Genomic DNA, 4,756 nt, shown 5'->3' on the forward strand with positions numbered 1-4,756 from the left:
TTGCAGAGAAAATTCAAAATATCTGACTTCCTGTTGGTTTTCAGACTTTGCTCCAGGAGACATTTTTGTAGGGATTGAGCTGTTACATGTGTCTACTGAATTTCATACCTGTACGTGAAACGTGGTGCAAGGGGCACCTCGTTGAAATTTTGTAGGTGGCGCTATAGAGCCATTTTGCCACGCCTAATTCTGAGACCCATAACAGACGTAAATTTTCACCACTTCTGACGTGTGTGCAAAGTTTAATGAGTTTTCGAGCATGTTTAGGCCCTCAAAAATGCATTTCATTTGGGAGAAGAAGAAGAAGAAGAAGCGGAAGAATAATAATAAACGGAGCAATTCCAATAGGGTCCTCACACCATCAGTGCTCGGGCCCTAAATATAGCTGCAAGCAGCGATGGCGGGCCCAAGCCCGGTGGCACCGCCACCCCAGTGGCTTCAGGGCAACTGTGCACAGCGGGCAATAGGCATTTAAAATGGTTAAACATCAAAGGACTATGTCAAATTCACTCCATATTTACTGCACTTTAAGGTGGCGCTATACTAATAGGGTGATCTCAAAGCATGCTGAAAGTGACACACTTCCTGCTGCCAGTTGGTGGCGCTATAACTTTGACTCACAATAGTCACATCCATGTGATCAGCCTTGTACAACGAACACACAGCCGAAGATTCATCAAAATCAATTAATGTATATAGAAGTTATAACACTTTGTTTCCCTTTTCTTACCATAAATTCGTTGCCTCGCCACGGCCAAACCATTTAAGATATCCAACATCTGTTTGCAATTAAACAACTTCAATGTCTTAGCACCAAGTTAAAAAAGTTTAGTGTGTAATTTGTATAAACCCTGTAGGAGTAGTAGTATAAAATTCATAGCCTGTTTTTTCAAAAAATCCACATTCAAACCAAAATAGCTGACTTCCTGTTGGTCGGAGATAATGAATGTAAATTAGAAAATTATCCGGCTTGATGAGAACAATATGTGTACCGAGTTTGGTGACTGTAGGTTAAAGTAATCTCCCCACTTTTATCAAAAGGTGGCACTGTAGAGCCCCTGCTCCCCGCCCGTTTCTAAGGCTTTGCCCATGTCTACTGGATGACAATATTGATGTGTGTGTCAAGTTTCATGCAATTTTAAGCATGTTAAGAGGCTCAAAAATGCTCAAGAATATTATTAAAGTTTGACATGTTGCCATGGCAACAATATTTAAGATATCACAAATACATTCACAGATCTACATCTGCCATGTTTTGACATTATTGTGATGAAGATTGAAGCAAAGCGGGTAAAAATAAGAGGTGATCTCAAAGCATTTTAAAAGTTATACACTTCCTGCTGCCAGTTGGTGGTGCTATAACTTTGACTCACAATAGTCACATCCATGTGATCGGACTCCTACAACCAACACTGGTGAAGTTTCATAAAAATCATCAATGTATGCACACTTCCTGATTCCCTTTTCTCGCCATAAATTTGTTGCCTCGCCACGGCCAAAATGTTTGAGATATCAAAAATATGCTGGCAATTTTTCATCATCAATGTCTTGACTTCATGCTGACCGAGTTTGGTGGTGATCGGATTAATCGCCTAGGAGGAGTATATCAAATTCCAGAGCATGCGTTTTTCAAACAACCCATAATAACTGACTTCCTGTTGAGCTGGCGTATAACTTAGAGCACGAAAGTTGTTAGGCCCGATGAGGTCTATATGTGTACCCAGTTTCATACTAATAAGTGTAAGCGTGTTTAATATATAGACCAAGTTTTCGGAGCCCATTCAAGGGGGCGCTGTCGAGCCCACCGCCATGCCCGGGTACCAGCTTCTGCCCAGCCCTGATGGCCGCGGATTCTGATGTGTGTGCAAAGTTTAAGAGTTTTCGAGCATGGTAAGGGCCCCAAAAGTGCCCGAATATTTTGAAAAAAAATAAATATATATAGCTGCAAGCAGCGATGGCGGGCCCAAGCCCGGTGGCACCGCCACACCGGTGGCTTCAGGGCAACTGTGCACAGCGGGCAATAGGCATTTAAAACGGTTAAACATAAAAGGTCTATTTCAAAGTCATTTGAATACACCACATTTACTGCAGCAGTTGGTGCCCATATGATCACAAACACACACACATACACACAGACAGAGAATCATACTCACACACACAGAGACAGAGAGAGAGAGAGAGAGAGAGAGAGAAAGAGTGAGACTGAGGGGGGAGGGAGAACAAAAAAAAAAAAAAAGAGTCTATGAATGTCTAAAATTGCCAACTCTAGGCAGCAGATTTCGCTTACGGCCATACCACTCTGAGCACGCCTGATCTCGTCTGATCTCGGAAGCTAAGCAGAGTCGGGCTAGGTTAGTACTTGGATGGGAGACTGCCTGGGAATACCAGGTGCTGTAAGCTTTTTGTTTCACTTCACTATTGTTCTAACATTTCAAATAGCCCACTCTTGGCTGCAGATTTCGCTTACGCCCATACCACTCTGAGTGCACTTGGTACAATCCAGGAAGTGTTTGGCTGCAGCCGAGAGAGAAAGGCTCTCCCATGTGCTTTCTCTGTTTTATTTGTTTGTTTATTGAAGTTTTAAACTCCAAGCAGTTTATCACATTACACAAGATCTATTGTTCTAACATTTTAAATATCCCACTCTTGGCTGCAGATTTCGCTTACGGCCATACCACTCTGAGCACGCCCGATCTCGTCTGATCTCGGAAGCTAAGCAGAGTCGGGCCTGGTTAGTACTTGGATGGGGGACTGCCTGGGAATACCAGGTGCTGTAAGCTTTTTGTGTTTTCAAAAAAAAAAAAAAAACAGAGTCTATGAATGTCTAAAATTGCCAACTCTAGGTAGCAGATTTCGCTTACGGCCATAGCACTCTGAGCACGCCCGATCTCGTCTGATCTCGGAAGCTAAGCAGAGTCGGGCCTGGTTAGTACTTGGATGGGAGACCGCCTGGGAATACCAGGTGCTGTAAGCTTTTTGTTTCACTTCACTATTGTTCTAACATTTCAAATAGCCCACTCTTGGCTGCAGATTTCGCTTACGGCCATACCACTCTGAGTGCACTTGGTACAATCCAGGAAGTGTTTGGCTGCAGCGGAGAGAGAGAAAGGCTCTCCCATGTGCTTTCTCTGTTTTATTTGTTTGTTTATTGAAGTTTTAAACTCCAAGCAGTTTATCACATTACACAAGATCTATTGTTCTAACATTTTAAATAGCCCACTCTTGGCTGCAGATTTCGCTTACGGCCATACCACTCTGAGCACGCCCGATCTCGTCTGATCTCGGAAGCTAAGCAGAGTCGGGCCTGGTTAGTACTTGGATGGGGGACTGCCTGGGAATACCAGGTGCTGTAAGCTTTTTGTGTTTTCAAAAAAAAAAAAAAAAGAGTCTATGAATGTCTAAAATTGGTGCACAGCCATCAAGTGAAAACTTGTAGGCTGTGCATGAGCCCGGACCACTTGCTGAAAGACTGCCCCAATTTTACGTGCTACAAATGCGAGGAACGGGGACATTTTGCAAGGGAGTGCAATGCTGTTAGGTGCCCGGAGTGTCAAGAAGTCTTAAACAAATGTGAATGCTGGATGGAAGGAGTGGAAGGAGGAAGGGAAAAACAGGTGGACGGACAGGTGCATGAAGGAAACAACGAGGAGGATGGACAAACTGATGAACGACAAGAGGAAGAAGGACTACAACAAAAAGAAATGGAATCAGCAACAACCAACAGAGATGAAGGAGAAAGAGAAAAAGACAACATTATTAATAACGAACAAACAAAGGAGCAGGACACTCAATGGACAGAAATGGAGATATCGGACAGTTTTAATACTTTTATGGAGGACGTGGAGAGAGATGGACATGAAAGGATGGATCAAAATAAAGAAACTGACAGTGAAGAAGAAGTAAAGAGGGACAGCATGGACAAAGACAGAGGGGGGAGAGGACAAATAAGAAGAAGATCACTGAAGGTAAAACCAAATTTGGAAGGTGCAAGAAAAAAAATAATGACAAAAACTAATAGATATGATGTGTTAATGGGTCTGGAGGGAGAAAATGGTGAATAATGGTTTTTAAGTATTTATTTTTCTTTCTTTTAATGGTTTTAAGTTGTGTTACTTTTAATGCAAGGGGGCTGTTGGACATTGGAAAATTTGAAAAAGTAAAAGAAAAATGCAAAAGGGAAGATATTATTGCACTACAGGAAACGAACTGGAGAGAAAATGTGATGATTGATTATAAAAAGAGATGGGATGGAGGTATTTTATATAATAATGGAGATGGGAGGTTTGGGAGAGGTGTGGCTTTTTTAATGAAGGATGATGTTTTTAAAGTGAGTAAAATTGTGTATAAGGACAGGATGGGGAAGTGTATGGCAGTTGAGACAAAATATGAAGGAAGAGACTTGATTTTGGTAAATGTACATGCACCAGTGGAGGAGAAGGAAAAGAAAGAGTTTTTTAATGTTTTAAGAAATATTGTAAAGAAGTATAAAGAAACTATAATGATGGGGGATTTTAACACAGTTTTTAGCAAGCAAGATATGGCTGAAGGAATGGTTTTTAAAACGGATACGGGAAGAAAAGAATTAAAAGCATTAATGGAAGAAAATAATATGATAGATGTGTGGAGAGAGAGGAATGAACAGAAAAAAGAATTTTCAAGGAGACAAATAGTGGGGCAGTTTGTATGCCAAACTAGAATTGACTTTGTTTTATGTAGTAGAAATGTGGAGAATTTTATAGAAAAGTTTAAGTATGAG

At 41.3% G+C, this 4,756-nt stretch overlaps 4 non-coding genes across 4 annotated transcripts; all 4 read left to right on the forward strand.

Moving 5' to 3' along the window:
* Positions 1-2,281: 2,281 nt before the first annotated feature.
* On the forward strand, positions 2,282-2,400 carry LOC127510258 (5S ribosomal RNA). The gene has a single exon (XR_007929512.1). It is a non-coding gene; the product is annotated as a 5S ribosomal RNA (ribosomal RNA).
* A 261-nt stretch (positions 2,401-2,661) lies between these two features.
* LOC127510357 (5S ribosomal RNA) lies at positions 2,662-2,780 on the forward strand. The gene has a single exon (XR_007929596.1). It is a non-coding gene; the product is annotated as a 5S ribosomal RNA (ribosomal RNA).
* Positions 2,781-2,855: 75 nt separating this feature from the next.
* Positions 2,856-2,974, forward strand: LOC127510364 (5S ribosomal RNA). Its single transcript, XR_007929602.1, has one exon. It is a non-coding gene; the product is annotated as a 5S ribosomal RNA (ribosomal RNA).
* A 263-nt stretch (positions 2,975-3,237) lies between these two features.
* Positions 3,238-3,356, forward strand: LOC127510358 (5S ribosomal RNA). The gene has a single exon (XR_007929597.1). It is a non-coding gene; the product is annotated as a 5S ribosomal RNA (ribosomal RNA).
* The last annotated feature ends 1,400 nt before the right edge of the window (positions 3,357-4,756 follow it).

This window comes from Ctenopharyngodon idella, chromosome 3 (assembly GCF_019924925.1).
Source record: "Ctenopharyngodon idella isolate HZGC_01 chromosome 3, HZGC01, whole genome shotgun sequence".
NCBI lineage: Eukaryota > Metazoa > Chordata > Actinopteri > Cypriniformes > Xenocyprididae > Ctenopharyngodon > Ctenopharyngodon idella.